The sequence below is a fragment of the Gopherus flavomarginatus genome, chromosome 5, assembly GCF_025201925.1.
Source record: "Gopherus flavomarginatus isolate rGopFla2 chromosome 5, rGopFla2.mat.asm, whole genome shotgun sequence".
Lineage (NCBI taxonomy): Eukaryota > Metazoa > Chordata > Testudines > Testudinidae > Gopherus > Gopherus flavomarginatus.
The window spans coordinates 139,132,253-139,153,888 of NC_066621.1; positions in this window are offsets into that span (position 1 = coordinate 139,132,253).

Genomic DNA, 21,636 nt, shown 5'->3' on the forward strand with positions numbered 1-21,636 from the left:
GACACCTGCAGACAATTGTCCTGGCTAATGGGAGTCATCAAGATTCCAAACCACCATTAATGGCCCACACTTTGCATAATTACAGTAGGCCCCCAGAGTTATATTTCATATTTCTAATTTCAGATACAAGAGCGGTACATTTATACAAATAGGATGATCACACTCAGTAGATTATAAGCTTGTAATGATACCTTACAAGAGACTACATTAGCATAGTTTCATTAAATCATATAGAGTTCAACGTCACAATGGTATTTGCCAGGGCCAGAGAGAAGGACATTGCAGTTATTGGGCTGCAAGATGATGAGAGCCTGGGTGACTTGTTTTGTCACTTTTGCTTAGTACTTTGAATTTTCTGTAGTCATCTTACATGCTGTGCAGCTAACCTCTTACTGTTTGCTCCTGCACAATCATGCTGGGACCTGAAAGCACTTCAACTCCCATGATACTCTGTCTTAAGCCGTACCCCCTGCAATGCATCTGTCTCGTCTACTGCATGTGTAGATCAATCAAAGGAAGGAAATATCCCCCAAATGTCAGAGTGTGACTCCCATTCAGCGTATTTTCTTTTGAGAGGTCTCATTACTAAGAAAGACCATATTAAATTTCTTTCCAGAAAGCTTCCGAATGTACCCAGATGGCAGGTTTTGATTTAAGTGTGTTTGCAATGTCATTAGTGCAGCTCAGAGACTGATGCTTAAAATAACTTTTCCTGAAAATGATATTTTTAATTTAATTTCCATGTAAAATAAAGAAGGTCTTAGAAAATGAAGACCAAATGGATCACAGTAAAATGTGGACTAATGACTCCCTATTTCATTTGTTATTGTCTCTTTATTATGTAAGTTTGTGAAACTGAATTGCACTAACTTTCCCCTCTTTCCTGTGGTTATATGTAATCTGATGGGACCCTGCACACATGTGAGTAAGCATGAAACAATTTTAAATGAGTAAAGTGTGAAATACTTCGCTTGTGGGATTTACCTTTTGCTGTGTATTTAGTTAACCTGGCCTGCACTTTATCCCTCCTGTGCAGCAGCTTCAGCCTTTGATCTGGCTTGGAAGCATAAAACAATTTTTTTTAGTCTAATTGGGAGAGGCGCTCCTCCATTTTATTATGAAACTTCTCCATTCTAAATGTATTCCCCCCAATCACTGAAAGTGGCATCTGCTTAGAATTCTGGCACAGGATATTTTCAAATGTAGCACTGGACACTCCCAGCCTCTGTTTCCCCATTTATGAAAGCTGGCAGCTCAGCTCATTGGCCAGCTGTTACAGTGCAGCTTCCACTGTCAGTGTCTCCTTCCCATTCCCCACAAATGCAGTTATTGTTCAACCGCAAACACAGTTTGACATCAGTCAATACATGTAAACCAGGTCCTGCTGCCGACCCCTCCTTGTCCTGCCCCACAGTAGGTCTCCTCAGTCAGGTTTCTTCACTAGCTCGTGTGGCAAGACCCCTTCCCCAGCCCAGGGTGCCCTGCAGAAGCCTCCCTAATCTCTCTATAGTTCTCCCTCAAACTGAGCGCTGTCTATTGGTCCTTTTGCTTAGTTTTTATGAGGGCCTTCTCACTGAGGCAGCCATTTTGCTCCAGGTCTCATCTCCTGCCTGACAGAGCCTACATGACATATCACCAGGTTGCCAATAGGGGAATACTCATCCCTCCATTAATAAGTATACACTATAACAGATTCTTTCCCTCAGGACAGCACATAGGGTGACCAGATGTCCCGATTTTATAGGGACAGTCCTGATTTTTGAGTCTTTCTTATATAGGCTCCTATTACCCCCCATCCCCTGTCTCAATTTTTTACACTTGCTGTCTGGTCACCCTAACAGCACATAGCTTTCTTATTGTAAATAATAGCAATTAAATATAGGGCTGAACTAAATTTTGATCCTGCTCCAAACTTTACTCAGGTGTATAATGGCCTGCAATGAAGAGACCCAAATCTGAACACCCCTGAACTTTGTGAAAGTTCAGATTCAGACTGTATCTGTAATTAAATTGTGTGACTCAGACCCATCTCTAATATTGACCATAACAAACAATAGCCGTTTGCACTTTCTAAAACCCGTGCAAAGGTTAATTAAACATTCAGTGACACCAGCAAGAGCAACAGTCATAACCACAGCTCCTCTCTTCTCTGAGCTGAGATTGTCACCCTAGTATGTAGTGGCCAGGAAGTAAGAGAGAGAGAGAGAGACCTATTGCTATATGAACGCTATCATTATTGCATGGGACTGTACAAATCAGCATATGAAGTAGTTGCCGCCCCAAGGACTTTTCAATAAGAAGTGGATGCACAGTGCACTGGAAGAGGGTCTAATCCAGTGGGCACACAGTTTTGTTATTGATCATCCCGCTTTTTGATGGGTAATCTGACACTCATCCCTCTGGTACGGTATAGAGTCGCCAAGTTGGCACAAGTCACTCTGAATTGGGTAGTCATTAGACTCTCATCTCCAGAAACTAATGTACATCAAATTGGGTACTTCCTGTCATTGTGCAGGAATCAATTACAGCAGCACGCCTTGTAACTGGCTTGTCAGTGTAACTGATCCAAGTCTAGTCACAGAGATGCTTTATTTGCTAGGCATGTACCATGAACGGGGTACAGACAGCAGTCCACTCGCCTGAATTTACCATGGAGTCAGTTGTTACATTTTAAGTTCTTTTAAAAAAAAATGTTGGCAGACTACAAACTCGTCATACAGAACTATTCTGAAAACGAGATCTGGTTGCCAGATAGAATAAAGCTGTGTATGGTGATCAGATGTCTGCCATCCTTAGCAAAGCATTGCAGCCAAGTCAGCAGTCCAGCAGAGGAACCTGATTTTTTAAAGAGTGTCGAGCTAATAATAATACCGCTTTAATTAGCAGTGTCTGTACTACTTAATTTCTCCTTTGAATGGTTAGGATCATAGAAGTTAGCAATGAGAAGACTAGTTCAGTCTTCTCTGAAGAGGATGTGAGGGAGATTCCTGCGCCTGGCCATTCTTTTTAGGTGACAAATCTGAGGCACTGTCCCAGATTGAGGTGTCATTAGAGGAGGTTTTGGAACAAGTTGACAAAATAAACAGTAATAAACCACCGGGGTCAGGGCATTCACCCAGGAGTTCTGAAGGAATTCAAATATGAAATTGCAGAACTATTAACTGTGGTTTGTAACCTACCGCTTATATTGGCCTCTGTACCAGACGACTAGTGGATAGTTAATGAAATGCTGATTTTTAAAAAAGGGCTTCTGAGGCAACCCTGATAATTACAGGCCAGTAAGCCTGAATTCAGTACCAGGCAAATTGGTTGAAACTATAGTGAAAAACAGAATTATTAGACATATAGATGTATGCAATATGTTGGGGAAGAGTGAACACAGTTTTTGTACTAGGATATCATGCTTCACCAACCTACTAGAATTTTTTACAAGTATAAAAGGGAGCATCCCAGTCAGTCTGGACTGACTGCCTGGGAGGAAAGATGTCTGTTGCAGGCTTCTGTCTTGGAGCAGCAGCAGCCCTCGAATACAGAAGTCAGAGGTGCCAAGACTCTGGCAGATGCCCTGATGCCTGGGGATACCACAAGGATTTTGGAGCCACCAGGACCAACCCAGGCAGAGGATCCCAGGAACCCCAGAGTTACCCAGATTATGGATGCAGGAGTCACGGTAGGAAGTAGCCCGGGGAGGGACTAGCCATAGTCCCAAGCATAGTCAGCATGTTGCGGTTGGACCCCTTCTGACTTGGTGGTAGCGAGTTTGCCACCAGGGCCCTGGGCTGGGACCCGGCTGAGCAGGATGGGCCTGAGTCCCTTTATGGCAACCACCTTCTCCTCCCACCCCCTCCAGGGGGTTGACCCTCCCCTTGTCAGGCCATCAGGCCACACCATACTGCTAAACAGGATATCTCTATTGACTGTGGCCTCTAGGCCTTATAGCCTTGCAGAATAGGGTCACTCTTTTGACTTTAGCCCTTAGGCCTCACTACCTGGAGCCAGAGAGTGGCTTGGGGGATGAGGGGCACTCACCCTGCACTGGACGGGGTCCCCCCACCCTGTCACAACCTCTGTCATATCCCCTATTAGTCTTCTCTTTTCCAAGCTGAAAAGTCCAAGTCTTTTTAATCTCTCCTCATGTGAAATCTGTTCCAAACCGCTAATCATTTTTGTTGCGCTTCTCTGTACCTTTTCCAGTCCTAGCCAACCAGAACGGCACGCAGTGTTCAAGGTGGGCATACCATGAATTTGTATAGTGGCATTATGATATTTTCTGTCTTATATATCCTTTTCCTAATGGTTCCCAACATTCTGTTAGCTTTTTTGAGGGCTGCAGTACATTGAGCGGATATTTCCAGAGAACTATCCAAAATGGCTCCAAGATCTCTTTCTTGAGTGGTAACACCTAATTTAGACCCCATCATTGTATATGTATAGTTGGGATTATGTTTTCCAATGTACATTACATTTATCAACATTTAACTTCATCTGCCATTTTGTTGCACAGTCACCTAGTTTAGTGAGATCCCTTTGCAACTCTTCACAGTCAACTTTGGACTTCACTATCTCAAGTAATTTTGTATCACCTGCAAACTTTGCCATGTCACTGATCTCCTCCTTTTCCAGATCATTTGGGAATATGTTGAACATCAGTGGTCCCAGTACAGATCCTTGTGGGACCCCACTGTTTACCTCTCTCCACTGTGAAAACTGACCCTTTGTTTCCTATCTTTAACTGGTCACTGAGCTATGAAAGGATCTTCCCTATTATTCCATGACTGCCTGCTTTGCTTAAGAGCCTTTAGTGAGGGACCTTGTCGAAGGCTTTCTGGAAGTCCAAGTACCCTATATCCTCTGGACCACCCTTGTCCACATGTTTGTTGTGCATGCCCAGTAGGGACATGGGGGCATGGCTTTCTCAGCCCCCAATGAGGAATTAACCCTTTCCTGTCTAGTGTGGGGTGAGTGCATCCCATCACAGAGGTCTGTAAAATCATGAATGGTATGGAGAAAGTGACTAAGGAAGTGTTATGCATTTCTTCACATAACACAAGAACCAGAGTTCGTGCAATGAAATTAATAGGCAGCAGTTTAAAACAAACATAAAGAAGTACTTCTTCACACAATGCACAATCCAGAGGATGTTGTGAAGGTCAAAGCTATACAGATGCCCCCACCACCCCAGGGTTATGCAAATCCGCACTTACGGAAAAAGTTCCCTAAGCTAGAAATAGGAGGTGGGTTTTTTGTTTTTTGGGGTTTTTTTTTGCGTAATGGTCGGGTATATGTTTCCAACTTAAGCAAAATTTGAGTTACGCAAGGCGTTCCAGAATGGAACGCTTGCGTAAGTTGGGGAGCATCTGTAACAGGGTTCAAAAAAGAACTAGACAAGTTAATGGAGGATAGGTTCATCAATGGCTATTAGCCAGGTTAGTCAGGGATGGAATATCATGCTCTGAGTGTCCCGAGTCTCTGTTTGCCCGAGGCTGGCAAAGGACGGCAGGGGATGGATCACTTGATGATTGCTTGTTCTGTTTGCTCCCTCTGAAGCACCTTACATTAGCTTCTGTCAGAAGACAGGATAATGGACTAGATGGACCGTTGGTCTGACCCAGTATGGCCATTTTTCTGTTCAGTAAGATCAAGGCCACCGCCTGTTAAGGCAATAGATACAGTATTCCCTGGTGGAAAACATTAGCAGATGTTAAATTAATATTATACTTGAGCTTAGACAGGGCAGTACAACAGCCCGGAATTTGCACTGATAATATACTTCAACTGATCTAAAACTATATCCCTTGCTAGCTCCCTGAGGCCAGATGTACATGTAGTTCTGTCAGCCAGGCATGTGATGAGGTGTGATTTGTGACCAACGTAACAGTGCTGGTAAAAGCCCTAGTGCAGTCACATATATGCTAGCAGAACTGTGCTTTTGCTCGTATTGTTTGTTTTGCTCAGGGAAGAATGAAATTAGCTATACTGGCCAGGGCCAGTGAGTTATATGGGCCCGTGGTGCCTGTACTCCAGCAATATTCAGGGCCCAGGGGCCTGGCTCTACCAATATATGGGGCTGAGTCTCCCCCCGCAGTCTCACCTACCACCCCCGTGTGCCTCCCCCGAGCATCCCTGCCTGCCCTGGGCAGCAGGCGGCTGTCCCCTGCAGCTCTGCGCTGTGCTCTGCTCTGCCAGCTCCCAGCATCAACTGCCGCCTCAGGGTCATAGTGCCCCGCCCAAACACTAGTACCAGGGCAGGCTGACCCTGCCCCTGCCCTTCCACCTCGGACATCCAGATCCTTCCCTTTTCCGACGGGACCCGTCACCAGCATAGGGACCCCGCCACCTGCAGTTACCTCTCCTGCCCCACACAGGGCAAGGGGCAGCCCCATCCCCCATCCCCAGTGAGGGGCAGCAGCAGGGGAGGAGGCACACACGTGATGGCAGCCCCCTCCCGGCACCCACCACAGGGGAGGTGAGGGGGCTTCCTGGACCTGAGAGGGGCCCTAGAAGCATGTCTAGTGACAGTGGTGCGAGGTGAGTGTGCTGCCGGAGGGGAGGTCCCTTCCCCCAGAGCTCACTGTTATCAGCAGGGAGAGGGCTGGGGGAGTCCTGCTCTCTGGCCCCAGCCCCAGGGCAGCATGTCTGTACCCCAAACTCCTCATCCTCAGCCCCGCCACACCCCAGAGCCCGCATCTCCAGCCAGAGCCCTCACCCCCCCAACCCTCTGCTCCAACCCTGAGCCCCCTCCTGCACCGTGAACGCCTCATCACCGGCCCCACCCTACAGCCCTCATCCCTGCACCCCAACCCTCTGCTTGAGCCCCTCCTACACTCGAAACCCCTCATCAACAGCCCCACTCAAGAGCCATCACATTTTTACATTATTTAAAAAAATCTATATCAGCTTACAAGACGGGGTGTGGGTGGGCGAGGGGGGAACTTGGATCCATTCTGGGCACCACCAAAAATTATACAAACCTGCCTCCCCTGATACTCGCCAAAGTGCAGTTTTGCCAGACAGTATAAACTGTATCCACGCTAGGAGTGCTTTGCCAATATAGCATACCTGTATAGCTATACTGGCAAAACATTCCTAGCATAGATCCGACCACAGCCTCAAACCTTTCTAACCCTCCCAGCAGTGTGTCATCAGGTTGTGTTATGTGTCCAAGGGTAACACAACTGCTATTTTTAGGAATGATGCTGGTATCCTTAAGTAAATCTCAGGGCAGGTTAAGGATTTTAAACCCATTTCCTGGTCGTGCAGTACTGACGGCTGATTCTGAAGCTGTGGGATTTGAAAGCAGCCGCATGTTACTGTAGGACTGGAGGAGAATTAGTAAAATTTGCTGCAGAATTCTCACATCCTTGCAGCAGAGATAGGTCCTGCTTTTCAGGGGCCTCTGATTCAGCGGTTTCTCCTATAGATCTAGATTGCCATCAGGACATGTAGATTAAAATATTATGGAATACAGAGCTGTTTTCCTAAAAGCTGCTGTTCAGGGTGATTTTTCTAAAAGCTGTTATTTAATTAAATCAATACACAATATTAGTATATGTTACATTGTTTGTAGGCTTTCAGCCATGCCAAGAATTGTGGCAACATTGTTTAGTCTGCCACCACATATGTTGTTGATGCTATTTGTGCAAAATATCATAATCCTGCTAAACCATAGCAACAAACGTGGATGTGCTAAGAAGGAATCAGATTCTGTCTGTGGGACTTAGCTTAATGTCAGCAGAAAGATGGTTCCACACATTCTGTTTTTACCTATACTGTGTAATTTATTTGCATGCAAGGATAACTACAGCACAACCTCCCTCCCCCAGGCAACAGCCTGCAACACAGTATGCTAAAATGAAATTCAAAGTGTAAGTCTGCTGAAGCAATGAAAGCAGAGCTCAGGCTGGGTCCAGTCAACCTTCACTCACCGCTTGTGCCAAAATATTCAAGTGGATATTTTTGTACTGTTAAGAATTTCCCTCTAAAGCCCCCCTTCAATCCCCTCTGTATTAATATAACAGTATTTACAAAGTGAATGCATAAATAATGTTGCTGTTGAATCCCTAACATTTACATGGTTTTACTTTTTGTGATTTTTTTTTTTTTTTTTACCTGTGTACCCTTGACATTGCATTAACATAGATTTTGGTATTTCATCGCCTTTTAACAAAAATTAAAAGGGAAAAAAAAGAGAGAACAATTGGGCTTTGGTTAATAATGTTATTGATTAAATGGTCCCAATTAATCAGTGTCGTTCCCAGCTCATTAAAACGAATAGGTTGGTGAAGGAGGCGTGGATTCCTTCCTTTGCAGCTGTTTTCTTGGCTGGAGAGTGCTTTCTGCAGGGCTACAGGGATAAGACAGCAGCATGCTGGTCATTATTATATAAACAGTAAGTTTTGCAATAAAAAAATAAAAATGTTATTTTTTAAATGAGAGCTTGATATTTTCAGGCTGCAGCAAATATTGTGATGAGTAATGATGCTGATTTAATATTTGTATTACAGTAGCACTTTGGGGCCCTGGTCTCATCAGTTGGGGCTTCTTTGGATTTGTTTATGCTAGATTTGATCTTGTCTTCACTAGGAAAAAAAAGGTGCGCTCTTAACTCAAGTTAGCTAACTCCAGGAAAAACCCTGGCAAAGACAATGCAGTTTGTAGCTCTCATGTGAGTTAGTGGGCCAAGTTATAGGCTATAGGGGAGCACAGGGTTTACCCTGACCTGCTAACTCACATGAAAACTATAAACTGCTTTTGTGTTCATTAGGATGTTACCTTGTGTTAATTCAAGTTAAGAATGCACCTTTTATCCAAGTGAAGATGCACCCTGAAGGAGGTGGGGGAAGCTTCAGCAGAGTTAAGGTATATTCATTGAGATAATTGATTGAAAAAGCCACAACTTTTTTTTCCCTATATAGACAGAGTTCAGGAGTTAACTTTGAGCATTTACATCCTCCTGAAACAGAAATTTTGTGGGTTTTCGAGATTAGTACATACAAACTAGTTAGTCTCCATGAGTTGACTGCCAAATATCTCTAGTTAGAAGTCTTGTGTTAGACATACCCTTTGGACTAGCGTACATATATATGCACATGCTGTGTATTGTAGTTACACAGGCAGCCCCTGTCCTGAATGCAAGACAGACAAAGGTTGGAATCAAGGAAGTGATATTACCCCATACAGGGAGCGGAGGCACAGAGAGACTAAGGCACAGATTTTTAAAGGTATTTAACCATTGCTCTGCTCAGCATTGCAAGGCCTAAATGACTGAGATGGCGAAGTCTCATTTTTCAAAAGTGACCTAGGTACTGAAGCTCCTTAAGCACTTTTCGCTTTTGGAAATGGACGTAGCCAACTAAGTCACTTAAAACACCTGTCTTAAATAATAGTAATAACAATAATAATTAATAATAATAAAAAAGACTATTAGTGAGACCTTGGAGAAAAAAACCTCTGTTTTTCTCCAATATGTTTATAGTTTGTTTGACAGCACTTTGTGTGTTATCACATTCATTGCTACCTTATGTACAGTCAATCACTCAGTTGCCTTGTTTTGTGTGGGTCTTGTACAGATCAAAGGGAATTATTTTTTTTAAAAAAAGAAAGTATTAGAAAGCCACAAGAACTGGTAGCTGTGGAAAGGGGCAGGCATAGTAGGGGAGATTACTTTGAACTAATTTTCTGAAGTTGCCTTGTTCTCAGACTGATGCTGTCCCATTACATTTCCTATCTAAAAATGTTTACAAATAAAGGGAAACAAAAGCAATGTGGTGGATTTTCATGTCCAAACACTGCAGCCTTGCTCAGATCATGCAAATGTATCCTATATGCTTATTAGTCTTCCTGCTACAAAATCTCTTGCAAAATGATAGAAATTTCCCCCTTTTTTTGTTTAAATAGATTTTGTGGTGTTAGATTAATCTATGTCCATAAAGCACATTTTTCCTTTTGTTTCATACTACAAAATAGTCACTTTCAAAAACATGGCATAGACCAGAGTCCTATTTATTTTAATAGGATTTTTCATGATGCAAATAATGTGCAAAGCCCATATGTCCGTTCAGTTCTATGGGTCAAAAGGGCACCTTTAGAGCTGCAGAGTTAGCTCCTTTAGATAATTATGTAGGTGCTAGTCAGTATCACTTTGAAATTCAAACAATAAACTGGGAGGGAAAACTTGAATCATCTTTGTTTTCACACATTTTGGAACGTCCATAGAAAACTCAGTGGTACTGCAGAAAGAAGTGATGTGTGTATGCATATAACTCTTACGATCAACCTTTCAGTTCACTTCAGTGGACCCTGCTATTTCCTTTGCAAACACTGTGGTGAGAATAGGATGTTATTCTCATTCTTGTGATGCTGCTGGACTGCTTCTACTTATGTGTCGAGGGAAATGCAAGGTCTCATTTAGACAAGACCCCACTTAAGTGATTTGTGCTGTAATCGTACAGCTGAAGTTAGTGAAGTATCATACATGCATTCAGTGAGATTATGGAAATTCAGGGTGGAATTATAGATCCAATTTTACAAGCAGTAGGGCGTGAAATCCTGCTACCAATGAAGTCAATGGAAATTTTGCCATTGACTTTAGTGGAGCCAGGATTTTACCCTAGAACTCTGGTCCTTCAGCCTCCAAAACACACACCTTTATCACTTGAGCTCAAAGAGAGCTCCTGTGGCTGTTGATAGTAATTAGGTCCCTTATGTTCTCTGAGTCAGTCACTAGGAAGCAACACAACTCATTCATACACACAAAGCCAGTATGCTACCATGTGTCAAAAGGCTAGTGTGGCCTGCTCCAGTGCCTTTGTAAGCTTGTAAGTGTAGTTATGGCCTAAGTGTAAGCAAGGTCTGAATGAGCTCTCCCCTGACAGCTACTGATGAGCTGGAGGGAAAAGGCTTCAGGACCAGACTGTATTTACATGAACAACCCACCCTACCTAGGTATCCAGCAGACAGAGCTGTGTTGCCAAAGTGATCAATTTTGGCTGGTGTTGATTAAATGTTGTTATCCTTATTGTATGAGTAGAGGGCAGCAGAAGTGTACTTAGCCTGTGCTGATTGAGAGGGTCACCCTCAACTGAACTGAATTAGCTAAACAGGGAGTTCAGATCCCAGGGGCAGTGGAGGGAGGGACATGGTGGAGAAAGTGGTTTCTGCCTGGTGATGTGGACTCTGCCTAAGTCATAGGTGCTGTTTGATCTGCCCCTCTCCCCTATTTAAAGATAGAGCTGATTAGGATCCATGGAGAGTCTTCTGTTTTAAGTGATCCCTGGAGCTGAAATGACTAATAATCAGGTCTAAGTGCTTAGACCTGCTGCAGGACAGTGTTTGGATGGAAGAGACTGCCCCACTTGCACTAGCAGTGAGATTCCCCCATGGAGAGCTGAAATCACAATGGGTGGAACATCAAGAGACTGATTTACAGAGGTCATGGTAGAGAGGGGGGTGGTAGCAGAAGGTGATGGCGCAGGGCTAGTGGTGACAGAGCAGACGACAATGCAGTGGAGTGAATGGTGGCACGATGACAAATGACAGCAACTGCATGAAGGACGGCGCAGCTGTGGCTGCAGGCAGCAATGCAGTGAATGGTGGCAACTGTGAGCCAGTTGCGGTGGTGGCAGCACGAACATTTCTTCACTTGCCTCTCCAGGTGGGAGGTGAACTCGCCTATTTATCACCTCTGAGTTCTGGGCCTCTGCTGACCAAGCACAACAGCTTTGAGTGGTGGAGGGAGAGAGGAGTGGCATGTTAAAGGCACATTTGTTTGTTGGACTTTCAGACCGCAAGGTGAGAAACAGAGGCAAAGAACACTGCCCAATGTACTCTGGGGCAGGAGTTTGGCTTCATGACCAAATGGATTCAAATCATGGTTGTGGTGTTTTCCCAAATTAATGCCAGGTTCCTTTCCTCTTTTTATTAAAAGTTTTCTCTGCTATACACAGACTCGGTGCTTGTGAATGGGGAATTATTGCCTCTTGGAGGTGCCTAGGGTGATGCTTAATTTTCCCAGATGATTGGGTGGGGACTTGAGCTGGTTCTGTATTATATTGTTAAGGGGGACCCCTAGTTATTGAACCCAGCCCTTGTTGCTGCTGGCTCCACCTAGCAGAAGGGTTACATAGGGATTAAAGATGAGTTTCTTTCAATATCCTGTCTCCTTCCCTTTCCTGTAAGGAATAGTTGCTCCTATCTAAACAATTTAGCATTGTCTGCACTGCTAGGGAGTTGCAGTACTAGTCCTTCTCCAGGAAGTGGATTTAACACAAAGCTTAGTTTTAAAGAGGGGCAACTGGAAACATGCTGAGGAGAGCTGGCACAAACTTTTTCATGTTGCTTTAGTGGAACAATTAATTAATCATTTTTGCTATTTTTTGACCAGCTCACAGAGTGGTGAATTTTGGGGAAATTCTGAAAACGTTTCTGCATTTTTAACAGCTCTAATTTAGAGCAAAAATCACTGGCAGTGGGAGGGTTTAAACTGACTAGAAGGATGGCAGCGATCCCTGGCATGAGAGCTGCCTATGGGGCCTAGTCTGCCTAGGCAGCAAGCAGCTGCAGTTGCTGCTAATTTTTTTTTTTATTATTAAAATCAATCCAGCAAACAAACAATAATTCCAATGCACTCCAAATATCCAATTTTAATTTTTTTTTAAATCTCCTAAAGGGACTAGGTTATAAAATATTGGCCTAATGGATTTTAGGGGTAGGGGAGGAAGGGAGGGTTTGTGGTTAAGTGATTGGCACAGTGTCAGAGAGAGGCAGTGCTGGTATCAAGGAGGGGATATGCAGACCAGGCTGAATGTTACGCTGGTCTGATGGTTCAGTGTAGTCTCTCACTGTTGAATGTCCATCAGTGTGCTGGTGAAATGTAAGGCTGCCCCTCCATCCCTAGCCTAAATCTGAGGCAGGAGAGCACTGAAAAGCCAGCTGCCATGGGGGATAATTTCCTGCTGTGATGCAATGGGCTTTTTGGTAGGCCAGAGGTGGGAGAGTAGTTGACTTTACACCTTACTGTGCCAGTTTTGGAGATTTTGGCCCTTCGTGTAATAATTATACTAGTATGATGACAGCACACAGCGTAAGGATCACCTGTTCAATCAGGCTTTGAATTAATTAACCAACCTTTGCTATAAGGGGGTTTGTGTATGATTATGAGTCACCCATTTGGGTAACTGATATTTGTTTATTTTTAGGCAGACTGTGAGGCACCCAGACACCCAGGCAATGGGTCCCAGATAAACACTTTAAATGCATGATATATACTGATGATTCGGACTTCACACTTGAGAGGGGTGACTGCATTATCCACTCCCGATAACTCTCTTTGTAGATGATGAAGTCACACTCATCCCATGAAGATAAATTCCACATCCTAAGTATAGTTATGATGCATTCCTGAAATATATATAAGGCATTATTTTTGGACTGCCCAACTGGGCTCCGCTCCATATGTGCTTCTGCAGCACTCTATTGGCCTCATAGTCATTGAAAAAAAAAAGTGTGGTTTTTAACAATGTAAGTGTTTAAATACACTTGAAATTAAAACTCATTTAGAAAATATTAATGTATGTGTTTCCATGGCTTTGTCCTGTGGGTTCAGGATGGCAGCACCACTCAGTCCATGAAAAGCAGGGGCGGCTCTAGGTATTTTGCTGCCCCAAGCATGGCAGGCAGGCTGCCTTCGGTGGCTTGCCTGTGGGAGGTCCCCGGTCCTGCAGATTTGGCGGCAAGCCTGCTAGAGGTCCGCCGAAGCCACGGGACTAGAGGACCCTCCACAGGCATGCCGCCGAAGGCAACCTGCCTGCCGCCCTCGTGGCAATCGGCAGAGTGCCCCCCGTGGCTTGCCGCCCCAAGCATGCCCTTGGCGTGCTGGTGCCTGGAGCTGCCCCTGATGAAAAGATGGGAAGTTACAGAAAGGGAGACACAGACAGGTCAGTGGCTTTATCAACAATATGTACATTGGGTACATTTCCCCTTCCGCTCTCCAGGCCAGCAAAACTGAATTGCCCTCATTCACATTCTCAAATGGAGGATTTTATAATTAAAAGGGAGGCTTCCGCTACCTAGGGTCCTTTCAGTTACAAGTCTCCTCCCTAAAATGAAGCAGTTCATCTTTTGTGTGTGTTTTTCCTGTTCTCTTTTCTCCTCTCCTCCCTGGGGTCTTTCTCTTTCCCTCCTCAGCTCCACACCCTCCTTTTGGATTTCTTGTTTTTCTCAACCCCCAGGCCACTTATCTCTTGTAAGGTTTCTATCCTCATGTTGTGTCTTTGCATCTTTCCTCTCCTCCATCTCTTTGACACCCCCTCCTTCTGAAGAATGGTTGACTTCCAGGAGCCCCATTTTTATTTCCTTCCCCCTCAAAGCTTAACAAAGAGAAGGTTAAGGGGTGACTTGATCACAATATGTAAATACCAGAAATAAGGCCTACATTTTTAACAGTGAGTATTATTATTTTGAATCAAGATTGGATTCTTTTAATGGTATGCTCTAGTTCAAAATAATTTATTTGGGGAAATTCTATGGCCTATGTTATACAGGTGATCTGACTGGTCTAGTCTACACTTAAAAATTAGATTGACCTAGCAACATCACTCAGGGCTATGAAAAAATTTGCACCTTGAGTATTGTGGGTAGGCTGACCTAACCCCAGGTGTAGACACTGCTAGGTCAATGGAAGAATTCTTTCTCTACGGTGCTAAGCTGCACAGCTGCAGTGCCATAGCTGTGCCACTGTTGTGGCTGTGGACATATCCTAATGATCACAGCAGTCCTTTCTGGCATTGGAATTGATGAATCTAGGAAAAGCTCTGTATAACAGTGACCCTCCCTTCTGCTGAGAGCGGGCCACTTGTCCTCCACTGGTCATATTGTTCTTTCACTGAAACAAGAGAGGGTAGAATGCTTTCCCCAGTATTCCTAGACCTCCTGGCCCGAGAAGCAAGACTAAAGTCACCTCAAAGTAGTGTGTGCTGCCACTGGAGACTAGACCATCATGCCATTAGCATTCTCTTCATCCTTTAAGATTAGTTCTCCCTCCAGGTTCTCACCTGCTGCTGTTGCTGCTGCTGCTGCTGTTTTACCAGGCATTCCAGCAGGAGCAGCAATGACTGACAAAATCCTTGTCAGTTTCACACTCCCGCTAGGGACTCATATTGGAACAGGTCAATTGCTGGAGATGTGCAATGGATACAAACACTAATAGGAGGGGTGAAAGACAAACCAATGCCCCTCAGTTGTGTAATGCAGCAGCCCATCCTTTCTATCAGCAAGAGCAGCTGCAGACTGAATTTGACACAATACCTCTCAGCCGCTATTCTCTGCTCTTACTTCTTGGGAAATATTAGGGGCAGGAGCATCATTAGCACAGACATCAGAGGGGTACCCGTGTTAGTCTGGATCTGTAAAAGCAGCAGAGTCCTGTGGCACCTTATAGACTAACAGATGTATTGGAGCATGTCATGCATCCGACAAAATAGCTATTCACCCACGAAAGCTCGTGCTCCAATACATCTGTTAGTCTATGAGGTGCCACAGGACTCTTTGCTGCATTAGCACAAATGTGATTCTGATCCTCAGGAGGAAATTTTAACTGTGGGAAGGGGAAGGAGGAATGATGCGGGGAAGAGACAAATACTCGATAAATGCAATCCTACATGACTATACATTCTAGTCTGTACAAAGTATGTGATAGCTGAGTTCTTCGTATTTAATTTATTAACGTGAAATATGTAGCATCCAAGTAAACTGTGAAATAATCTTATAAATCACCAATCTACTCTTAAGTAGGTATGAGTTGAAGACACACATGGAGTAAATATACTAAAGAATAAGGTACCTCCCCCTCTACACATACACTTTTGCACAGTGACATTTTCACCAGAAAAGCATAAAGCCTTAACTCAGAATTTCCCTTACTGTTGTGGACTTACCTTTTAATATTGTTTTGTTTTTGTTTAATTTCATTTGCATTAAAAGGAATTTAATTTGCATTGACCTTATTTCATTATTACAAAACTGATCTCCAAATTTTCTCATATTTGTTTTAGAATTGTGATCACATCATGATGGTCTTTCTTAGACTGGAAATAATATATTTGTAGGGCCCTGAAAGGAGGTCTTTAAAGACTTACCTTGAAATTGTTTTGCCATGTAAATCTCACATTTTAACTTTTTGGCAATGTTGACTTGCATTAAAATAATTTCCAGTTATAATTTCACACTGCACTACTTCTCCCCATGATTATGGTAAACGTGGGGAAAGAAGGAAATTGGCAAGTGGTCTTTGTGTCTATCAAAAGTGGGAAATAGTTTGGAAAAATGTTTGTAACAAGGTGGTGAAATTCATGATGAGGTGCTTTGTGTTCTCCTAGTAGCACTGGTATTTAAATCATAAGTTCAGATTCTGCCTTAGAATGCCAGTGATGGTTTCATCTTAGTTCCACTTGAAGGGCATAGCTAAGGCATCATTCTAGTGGTTTAGGAAGGCATGGTTGACTTTCACTGGCAGAGCTGTGTGTAGAAATTTTTACACAGTGCTTGCTGCCTCTTGGTTCCAGCCAGGAGCATGGATCTAGCAGAAGAATTCAATTAACTCACCTATTGTATTTTCAAAGCAAATTTTAAAATGTCACACGTAGTGAAACAAACATGGAGGAGACCAAATCAATTTTATTTTTAGGGGATGGGGGAGTACAGAATGTGTTTTCCCGGAAAGCACTACCAATGGTTTTTCTTCTCAAAACTCCTGTCTCTGTCTCAGCCTTTCAAAATGTTCCTGTTTCAAAATTTCAAGTGGCACTGCTTCAACAAAGGAATGCTATCTGCAGTCATTTCTAAGAACTTGGTTCTGATTATTCAAGTTGTTCCACTGATTTCATAGGCATTAAACATGTAAGTGAGAATTACTCTTGTAAGTAAAGGCTGCATGGTCAGGCCCTAAATATCTGTTTAGAACTTAGAAAAAAAGTACATGACACAGAGGGAAATTTTTTGTCACAAACTCAAAAATATTCTTATCCATTTTGAAAAGTGGAAGGAAATCTTGAGCTTATACTGACAATACATATTTACTACAACATCCGGCCCTCACCTCTACCGGGTAATGTGATTAAATCTGCATTACTTAAAATCAGAGAGTGGAAAATAGATGGCTTTAATTTCCACCGATGCAATCAATTAAATAGGCTGAACAAGTGTAACTGAGGACTGGATTCAGCCTATTGATGTGTAAGAAGATAAAACCCAGCCTGTTTCTCAGATCCCAGATTGTATTTACAATGCTTGCAGTTTGTACTCTGTGAAAATGGCATTGTGGTGTCCCACATTTATTGTGTGTTTGTGACTCTGGGTGTGGCTTGCTTAGTTTTTAAACAGATATGATCTTTCAAAAAAGATCTGAACTTTAAAGCTCCTGTTTTTGGTAACAATACCCCATGCTTCTGATGTTCTCAAGGAATCTCCTAATGTTTCTTTGTTCTGTTGATGTATGTCTGAATAGACTGGCTAACTCTCATTTGTGTTGTCTCCTAGCTCCTGTTGTGTGCATGTCTGTCATATTGTGAGGATTCAGCCTGGAGATGAAGGTCTCAATTCATTTCTGTGCTAGTGCAGTATCTGGCACAAGGACAGCACCTTGCAGTTCCCCCATTCTGGGGCTGCTGAGAGGCTGGTTCAGCACTCAGCATAGGCTAGGGTAGTCTGAGGGCTGCCCTAAATTACATCTCAGATGCTTTGGCCCCTGTGGGTATTGCCACAACTGGGGAACTGTCAGGGTTTAGGAATGTCCAAGCCATACCCTTCCCACTCCTTATGCCAGGAGTTGTCAGGGAGTTGGCTACAGTAGCTCTGCACCTGATGGCAGAGGTTCCCTGTACTAGGATTATTTTCCAGGGAAATTTTATGGGTTCTTTGCAATCCCTTCATGCTAAATTGACAATAGAGTTCACTGCATTGTTCGGCATTCCTAAAGGAAGGCTTATGCCTCTCTACCATGTTCTCCAAAAAGATCATTTGTTCTTTTTCCTAGGGTGTCGGGAATGGTTACAGAGAAGGAAGCAGATACTTAAAATTGAATTTCCACGTGAGGATAAAAACCATGCCTCGTGAGGCAAGAACTCTCCTTGCTGGATGAAATATAACAGAACCTCAGAGTTACAAACACCAGAGTTACAAACTGACCAGTCAACCACACACCTCATTGGGAACTGAAGTACGCAATCAGGCAGCAGCAGAGACAAGACCAAAAAAAAAAAAAAAAAAAAAAGGCAAATACAGTACAATGCTATTAAATGTAAACTACTAAAAAAAAAAAGGGAAAATTTTAAAAATAGATTTGATAAGGTAAGGAAACTGTTTCTGTGCTTGTCTCATGTAAATTAAGATGGTTAAAGAAGCATTTTTCTTCTGCATAGTAAAGTTTCAAAGCAATATTAAGTCAATGTTCAGTTGTAAACTTTTGGAAGAACAACCATAACGTTTTGTTCAGAGTTATGAACATTTTAGAGTTACAAACAACCTCCGTTTCCCTAGGTTTTTGTAACTCTGATGTTCTACTGTATAAGGATAAACTGATATATTTTTGTGAGAGCTTACAGTTAAAATCCCAGATCATAGGTTATTTTCTGTGCTATCTTGGGGAAATCCTAGAGAAGGCAGAAAGCCATAGCTACCAAACAACATTCATTTAATTCTGGAGCTGTATACATTAGAGAAACTATTCAAAACCTATGATCTTTACCTGTGTGAGCATCTGCTCCAATTGGACTAATTTTTTCCAGTGTCACTCATCCTGTTCTTGGGTTTGTCTGCTGTTCTGCTACCTATGACCCTGGGCTCTGTTAACAAGCCAGTCCTTCCGCTGCCTACAAGGACACTGATTTTCCTTTAGGCGACAACATGCTGTTTAGAAAGCACATCACAGGTTCAGTGTTATTGACACTGTTGATGCTACATTTCAGAAGCTTTTGAGCATAACTATCTTTATTTACCTTTTTACACTCACTGTATTTTTTTACAGTGGTGCCTGCAAATCATGAACTGTTAAGCAGAAATCAGCATATTCTAATTAGCATAACTTTCAGTTCTGCTTTACTGCGAGTAGGGTGACCAGACAGCAAATGTGAAAAATCGGGACAGGGGCTAGGGGGTAGTAGGAGCCTATATAAGAAAAAGACCCAAAAACCGGGACTGTCCCTATAAAATTGGGACATCTGGTCACCCTAACTGTGAGGGGCCCTCCCCCAGTTTAAGGGGTGGGGGGAAATCTGTTCAGCTTCTTTTCAGTTTTCTTAAGCTTTACACACCTTGTTTCATGCTATGGGAAAACTAAATTCTAAGGCTCCAATCCTACAGGTGACTCTCTGCAGCCGAGCCCCTGTGCCCCTGTGCAACCCTATTGACTTCACTGGGGTTATCCGTTCTAGTGCAGTTATTGGCCACGGCAGGGCTGAGGCAGGGAATTTCCTCTCTTGTATCACTGAGTTCCCGTGTCTGGAATACACACCCAGGTCAGCTTTCCCTGGCATCTCTTGGCTTATTAAATACTTCAGGGTCAACATTTTAACTTCTTAGTTTTCCTTTTTTTTTTTTAATACTTGAAAATGTCCATTTCTGGTGCAGTGAGCATTAAAATTCTTGGATGGAAAACTTAGGAGTTTTAGGTCTTTCAAGATACTCAGCCTGTCACATAATAGAATGAACAAAATTAGGAAAAACTATATTTACATGGCTTGTTTATGGGCTTAGCAGGAAAAGCACATGGGGCACTAGGCAATGTTTCAACTACTATTATTGGGGCCCTACCAAATCCGTGGCTGTGAAATCTGGTCTCCCCTGTGAAATCTGGCTATTCTATGTGGGAGGGATTGCCATACTTCTGCGCTGCTGCTGTTGGCGGCACTGCCTTCAGAGCTGCATGAGCAGAGAACAATGTCTGCTGGCCAGGAGCCCAGCTTTGAAGGCAGCGCTGCTGCAAGCAGCAGTTCAGAAGCAAGGGTGAAAATACTGTGAACCTCCTACAATAGCCTTGCAACGCCCCCCTCCCCCAACCTCCTTTTGGGTTGGGATCCCCACAGTTGCAAAACCATGAAAACCGTGAAATTTACAATTTTCAAAATCCTCTGATTGTAAAATTGACCAAAATGGATCATGAATTTGGTAGGGTCCTATTTTTTGTCCTTGTTTTAGAGATAGGAAACTGCGGCATAAAGAGACTGCATGACTGCCCAGGGTCGCATAGGAAGTCTGTGGCAGAGCAGGGAATTGAATCCTGGCCTCCCACATCCAAAGGAAGTGCTGTAACCACAGGATCATCCTTCCTCCCTATCCCTATTATGCTAGGTGTTGTACAGACTCGCAGGAAGACAGGCCTGTGCTGAAGAGCCTGAAATCTAAAAAGCCTGGGATTAAGGGAAGTTGAACAGGATGATTGTGAGTACACATCTTGTTACAATATTTCTTCTTTTCTGTGCTTATGTAGAAGGCAGGTTACTGGGAATGGTAGGAAACAGTAACAGAGTGGGAGGGAAAACGACGACAGGGAAACAGACTTTCTGTATGTGCTTCATAAAAACAGGACTGCACCAAAGAAATACCTGACCAGTATCAACAGTTCCTCTTCCTGACAGAAACAACTGGGCAAGGCCACAAATACTGACTGACAACTGCGGCCAAAAGGCCTTCAATATATTACTTAAGGCATTATTGCCTGCAGCTAGTTATTGAGGTAGAATTGTCATTACTGCCAGTGGAGGAAAATTGGTAGAGACAAATTTGGTTTTTCTGAAGTAGGGAAAAAGTGACTTAGAAACTAAGAGAAAAAAATCAGCTTTATTAAACTTGGTCCAGGTTATTATTATTGGAATACACCAATAAGAGTTTGACACTAAAATATTAAATGGGTTATTCAGTTTATTTGCCTTTCCTTACTTTGAAGGCCTCTATAATGTACAATATATTTATTCTGAACTATTCAGTAGTGTGTGTTTATTGGATTTTTCATTACATAGTCTTTCACTAGAGGCTCTCGAAACAAAGTCTCTCAGTATTATACAGTAAAAGCTGTGTTATCCGGCACTTCACCAGCTGGAAAGCTCTAGAAACCAGCATTTCTGATATCCATTAAAAGTCTGGTTGGTGCGGGGCCAGCAGGCTCCCTACTGGCTCCACGTGGCTCCCTGGAAGTGGCAACATGTCCCTGCTGCTTCTAGGCGGAGGAATGGCCACAGGGGCTATATGCATTGCACTGGCTCCGCAGCTCCCATTGGCCAGGAACCACGACCAATGGGAGCTGCGGGAGTGGCACCTGTGGGCAGAGGCAGTGTGCAAAGCAGCCTAGGCATGCCTGTGCCTAGGAGCAGCAGGGACATGTCACCACTTGTGGGGAGCCGCCTGAGGTGAGCGCTGCCCAGATCCAGCACCCTGAAACCCCTCCCACAACCAAAATCCCTCCCAGCCTGCACCCTGCACCCCCGTCTGTGCCCCAACCCCCTGCCCTGAACCCTCTCCTGCACCCAAACTCCCTCCCTCCATTGGTAAATATAACGCTTAGTTAACCGGAATCTTTGTCTTCCTGGCACCCCTCATTCTCTCAATATGCCAGATTACAAAGCTTTTACTGTACTGAGGTATTAGAAG